This window comes from Rhinoraja longicauda, chromosome 7, assembly GCF_053455715.1.
Source record: "Rhinoraja longicauda isolate Sanriku21f chromosome 7, sRhiLon1.1, whole genome shotgun sequence".
Classification (NCBI taxonomy): domain Eukaryota; kingdom Metazoa; phylum Chordata; class Chondrichthyes; order Rajiformes; family Arhynchobatidae; genus Rhinoraja; species Rhinoraja longicauda.
This window is the reverse complement of record NC_135959.1, coordinates 62,045,505-62,052,091: the sequence shown is the minus strand read 5'-3', so window position 1 is coordinate 62,052,091 and position 6,587 is coordinate 62,045,505. Positions and strand designations below refer to the sequence as shown.

The window sequence follows — 6,587 nt, the reverse complement described above, 5'->3', positions numbered from 1 at the left end:
AGACTCCACCAAGGTCAGGGCTTCACAATCGTTCAGTCAATGTTTACCATTATCTCCCTCACACAAATCATTCACATCCCTTCCTAACACATTCTACCTGAAGCCTTCCAATCTAGAAGAACAACTGTTCAAATTCCCTTGCTTCTATTAATCAAATAACAACACAGGTTTGGTCTGGGTCTTCTCCGTTTGAAAATGTTCTAAAGAACAGACTCTGCAACATCTCCGGCAATTACAAAATCAAAGATATTTATCACAGTTAACATCAGAACACACATAGTTTACACATTAGCTATGTAGTTCTTTAACCATTAACTTACTTTGCTAAGTTTCCATCATGCCTTAAAATTGCATTTTTACATCCTATTAACCAGTAAATGAGGGGATTGGTTTGTCTTTGCAGCATCCCTGATCAAGATTCGGATATTACTACTGTTGTGGTGACTGAATGACTATCTACCTCATTGGAGACCCTCGGACTATCCTTGATCGGACTTTGCTGGCTTTATCTTGCACTAAACATTATTCACGTTATTCCCTTTATCATGTATCTGTACACTGTGAATGGCTCAATTGTAATCATGTATTATCTTTCTGCTGACTGGTTAGCACGCAACAAAAGCTTTTCACTGTGCCTTGGTACACGTGCCAATAAACTAAACACAAACTCAAACTCAACTCAGTGGCAAAAGATGTAAAAGATCTTTATTCAGCAAACACCTGAGGGAGACCTAGAGGAAGAATCTCCTGAAATTCAAACATCTAGTTTTTCTATTTCTTAGATAGCAAAATAGCAGGTGATCAAATACAATTTCAAATGTTTCAATGCTTTGTTCATTTCAATATTTTGAATGTGAACAAATGGTTCCTAGAGATATGTATTTACAACGGGAGCATCTCTGAAGACCAGCTTTGAACATTCAAACGGAGGCACAAGGGACTGAAGATGGTATAATCTGCAACAAAAAAACAGATAACTGGAGAAACTCAACAGGTCAAGTAGCATCTGTGGAGGCAACAGGATAGTCAATGTTTTAGATTTAGATTTAGAGATACAACGCAGAAACAGGCCCTTCGGCCCACCGGGTCCGCGCCGCCCAGCGATCCCCGCACATTAACACTATCCTACACCCACTAGGGACAATTTTTACATTTGCCCAGCCAATGAACCTACAAACCTGTACGTCTTTGGAGTGTGGGAGGAAACTGAAGATCTCGGAGAAAACCCACTCAGGTCACGGGGAGAACGTACAAACTCCGTACAGACGGCGCCCGTAGTCAGGATCGAACCTGAGTCTCCGGCGCTGCATTCGCTGTCAGGCAGCAACTCTACCACTGCGGCACCGTGCCGCCGTCACGTCAAGAATCTGAATTAGGACTGCAAGTGTAGCAGAGAGATAGCTGGTATAAAGAGGTGTGAGAAAGGGATGGGTTCCATACAAGAGACTAGGTGTGAAGAGGTGTGGTCTTGATAGGCATGGGAGTTTGTGAACTGATACTAGTAAATGTCATTGATACTTTGTCACCTGAGATGGAGACAGAAAGAGCTAGAAAAAGGAGAAAAATAATAGAAATGGTTCCGGTGCATTTGAGGGTAGGATGGAAGCTCAGAGCAAATCTAATAAAATTGCCAAGTTCCGCATGAGATCAGTTGTTGACGGCTACACCTTCGATATGTAGAAAGTGCGAGGAATTAATAGAGGAATTGTTCATGGTAAAAATAAGTTCTGCCATGTAGATGATAGTGTTATTGGAGGAGAGCTGGTTGTATCTTTGTTTCAGAAAGAAGAGATGAACCCCAAATCCTTTGTGATGAGGAATGGAGTATAGGGTCTAGAAGTCCATGGTGCAGGTGGGGCCAGGGCATTGCAAAATCCATGCTAACATTCCCAAATAACTCCATGCTTTTTCAAATGCTAGTAAATCTTGTCCCCCAAGAATCTTCTCCAATAATTTACCTCTCACTGATATAAGGCCTACCAGCTTATATTTTTCTGGTATGTCCCCATTGCCCTTCTTAAAAAAAGCAACAATGTTGACTGTTCTCCAGTCTTCTGGGACCAGCCCTGCGGCCAAAGAGGATACAGAGATCTGAGTCCATCTCCTTTCTTGGCTAGTTCTATATCTTGGGACAAAACTCCATCAGGCCCTGAGAACTTGTCCATGTTAATGTTTTTCAAGACACCCAATACCTCCTCATCTTAATATCGACATGCTCTAGAATATCAATATCATGTTCCCAAATCATCCATGTACTTATTTGGACTTTGGTTTGCTATCTACTTAGCACAAGTCTTTTGAACTTTGGTACATGCACAAAGTTACCTAGACAGGTACAAGGATAGGAATGGTTTAGAAGGATATGGGCCAAATGCAGGCAGGTGGGATTAGTGTAGATAGGGCATCTTGGTCAGCATGGGCAAGTTGGGCCATGCTGTTTGACTCTTTAAGTAGAATTGTTGTGAATGGAGAGATTTTGGTAATTGATCAGGTGAGCTTGAAGCCTTTTCCCCCAGAAATAGGAGCAGGCGTTGATTGTAAATGCAACCACTTGCAATTGTGACTTATTGCTTCTAGATCCTTGTAAATGGTGAAACTTTCTCCTCCTCTCCCGGTCATTTGTCAACATATCATCAGTTCCTTGTTCTCACCAACCACCCACCTCATTCTTTCCTAAGTGCAAAGCCCCAGCTTCATTCTCCTTACAATAAGATGAAGCACTTTTGCCACCTCAGAGCTGTATGTGTCACCAGACTCTCACCAACCAGTAATGCTCAAAGCCTTGCATCCAGTTCTCCCCCATCTATTGAACCTTGAGGGGCACATTAGCCAGACGCTAAAGCTCTTCCTGACATTATGTTGGGATTCTGAGAAAATCCCATGAAATCTAATACTCTGAAATCTAGCTCATACATCCTGCATCCCACATTCACCCAGTCACTGATAAAATTAAAACATGCAGAGTATTTACAAACATTACTAGAATCCATCATGATTTCAGAGAGGAGGATTGGAGGATAATTTGTTGTATACGACGGCTGATGGGGTAGAAGGTGAGGACAAGGGGGACTCTATCCTTGTTACGAATGGGGAGAGGGGAAGCAAGAGGAGGATAATTTGTTGTATACGACGGCTGATGGGGTGGAAGGTGAAGACGAGGATAATTTGTTGTATACGACGGTTGATGGGGTGGAAGGTGAGGACAAGGGGCGGAGGATAATTTGTTGTATACAACGGCTAGGACGACTCCATCCAAAGACCCAAACAGTCTTTCCAGGTGAGGCACAGGTTCACCTGCACCTCCTCCCTCATCTATTATATCCGCTCCTCCAGATGTCAACTTCTCTACATCGGCGAGACCAAGCGCAGGCTCGGCAATCGTTTTGCTCAACACTTTTGCTCAGTCCGCCTTAACCAACCTGATCTCCTGGTGGCTCAGCAGTTCAACTCCTCCTCCCACTCCCAGTCTGACCTTCCTGTCCTGGGCCTCCTCCATTGTCAGAGTGAGGCCTAGCGCAAATTGGAGGAACAGCACCTCATATTTCGCTTGGGCAGTTTACACCCCAGTGGTATGAACATTGACTTCTCTAACTTCAGATATTTCCTCTGGCCCTCTCTTTCCCCTCCACCTTCCCAGTTCGCCCACTAGTCTTCCTGTCTCCTACTACATCCTATCCTTGTCCTGCACCCTCCCCTGACATCAGTCTGAAGAAGGGTCTCGACCCGAAACATCACCCATTCCTTCTCTCCCGAGATGCTGCCTGACCTGCTGAGTTACTCCAGCATTTTGTGTCTACCTATGATTTCAGAGAGAATGGATAACTAACGTGAACCATACACTGGGACTCTCAGTGACTGCATTGAGTCTGCATGCAACTGGAGTCTCTGGACACCAGGTGGCATCATTCTATCTCTTTGCTTAAACAGACCTGGGTATCAAGAATTTGTTCCATTCTGTTTTTTGTGGATTCTGAGGAGGCTAATGAGAGCATGTGAAAATCGTAAATTCTTCCACAGATGAAGGTGGTTGGATGGGTTTGTGATATGATACATACCTTCCATCTCTATGCAGAGATCTGCATGCTCTCCTTGGACACAAGGTTCACATTCCTGAATGGTCAATCTCCACTTTTAGTTTAATTTAGTTTAGTTTAGAGATACAGCGTGGAAACAGGTCCTTTGGCCCACCGAGTCCGCACCGACCTGTGATCCCTGCACATTAACACTATCCTATGCACAATAGGGACAATTTACATTTATACCAAGCCAATTAACCTACAAACCTGTGTGTCTTTGGAGAGTGGGAGGAAACCGAATGTCTCGGAGAAAACCCACACTCTCACGGGGAGAATGGATAAACTTCATACAGACAAGCACCGTAGTCAGGATAGAACCCGGGCCTCTGGCGCTGTAAGCACTGCAAGGCAGCAACTCTACCGCTGCGCCACCTTTGAGCAGTGTTCAGCCAGGAAATCCCAGGAGTCAATGGCGACGTTGCAATTTTTCAACAAGGCTTTGAACCACAAATCACTCAAGTGCTATTGGGTTATTTGTAGGTTCTAACCTAGGTTGGTTTGTATATTTACAGGGTCGCTGAAGGGGAGACAGAGATAAGGAGTCTGTAAGAAGAGTCCCGACCTGAAACGTCACCAATCCACGTACTCCAGAGATGCTGCCTGACTCGCTGAGTTGTTCCAGCACTTTGTGTTCCACACAATGTTCCAGCATCCACAGTTCCTTGTGTCAACCTATGTGAGGATGCAATTCATTGACTACAGTTCAAACCTCAACACCATAATACTGAATATACTCATCTGTAAACTAGGGATTAGCCTTTAGGCCTCCACCTGCAACTGGTTTCTAACTTCCTGACTGGCAGAGCTCCGTCGGTTAGAATTGGTCATAGCATTTCCTGATCCTCAATATTGGTGCTCCTCAGGGTTGTGTGCTCAGTCCCCTCCTCTACTTCCTGTACACCCATGACTGGGTGGCCAAGTCCAGTGCCATGATTGTTGGCCGGATCAATAACAATGATGCGATGGAGTATAGGAAAGAGATAAGGATCCCTGTACCATGGTACCAGAAAAACAGTCAAACCCTGAGTGTCAGCAAAATGAAAGAGTTGATTGTTGACCCAAGCATGCCGGGGATGAACATAACACTGTCCTCATCTACGTAAAGATGGTCGACAGTTTTAGGTTCCACGGCATCCATCTCACCAACAACCTAATCTGGTCCCTTCACACTGATGCGGTGCTCAAGAAAGCACATAGTGTATATACTTTCTTGGACATCTGAGACGATTCAGCATGTCCACTAGGATTGTCTTGAACTGCTATTGATGCGCTATAGAAAGTATTCTGATGGGATGCATGCATACAGCCCTCAGGATCCCTGAGGGATCTTGGCAGGGTGATGTTTAGAGGGTATTTCTTCTTCTGAGGGCAATCTTAGAACTTGGCGTGACTGTTTAAAAATGAGATCATCCATTTAAAACAGAGATGAATCTTATTTTCTGCTCTCTGACAATTGCGAGCCTTTGGAACTTTTCCCGACAAGCAATGTCTTTAAATATTTTTGCAGAAGAGGTGGATAGGTTGTAAGTAAGCAACAGAGCAAAAGGTTACTCAGGTAGGTAGGAAATCCTACACACAAAGCCATGCTGACTATCCCTAATCAACCTCTGCCTTTCTAAATGTATACTGTATGTATATCTTATCCCTTAAAATACACTCCAATAATTAGACTTACTGATCTATACTTCCCTGTTTTTTCTTTGCAGCTCCTCTGAAATAGAGCTTCAACGTTAGCCACAGTCTTCCAGCATCTCACCCATGACTAATGATGATTCATAGATCTCCGTTATATAACATTAAATAAATTCCGATAACTTTCATTCTTCACTAAAATTGCTGCCTGAATACTAAGTATTAAAGCATGCTCAGTTTCCATTACATTCCACAACATTAAACCATTGTTAAATTCCACTGGCAGTAATACAGTCTACAGTAGATGCCTATTCATTCAAGCTATTTCATATTAGCAGGATCAAGTCTTTGAACACTGCAAGCTGCAGAAACAAGTCACCCATTCATAAAGTGAATTATTAACATATTTTTGACAGATATTTTATATTACTCCCTTTATGCTTCTGTGTCACCAAATTTTTATCATCTGGTCATAAATCCTTACATATAAAAAGAGATTCATCTTGTTTCCTGAATTGCAAATACCTAACTGAGTAGATAAGGTGTCATCATAGGATATAAAGGCAAACTGTGCTCTGGTTTTATAACAGTAAAGTGAAACCAAAGTTGCTCGTGTTTCAGAATGAAAATGGCTTATCCTTGAGAAGTTATATAACATTCAGGTATGAATTTTTGAGATAACCCTTTTTTTAAATGAATGTCTTCCACCAGAGAGACTGGGTAATTTACATTATGATCATGTTGTGCTACTGTTCATTAATAAGATGATTGCCCAATTCATTGGAAATTGTATTAGTTGGAGATGCACAACTGGTAGATCAGACTAATCTCAGTAAATTACGTGATTTGCTTTGATTTATTTTACAAATTCCAGCTTTC

At 42.7% G+C, this 6,587-nt stretch overlaps 1 protein-coding gene across 1 annotated transcript in view; it reads left to right on the top strand.

The window, feature by feature from the left end:
* The first annotated feature begins 6,236 nt into the window (after positions 1-6,236).
* Positions 6,237-6,587, top strand: part of LOC144595578 (high affinity choline transporter 1-like) — a 28,087-nt gene continuing 27,736 nt past the window's right edge. The window contains exon 1 of the mRNA XM_078403140.1: positions 6,237-6,370. The gene's annotated coding sequence lies outside the window, so the exon portion shown is untranslated. The remainder of the gene's footprint in view (positions 6,371-6,587) is intronic.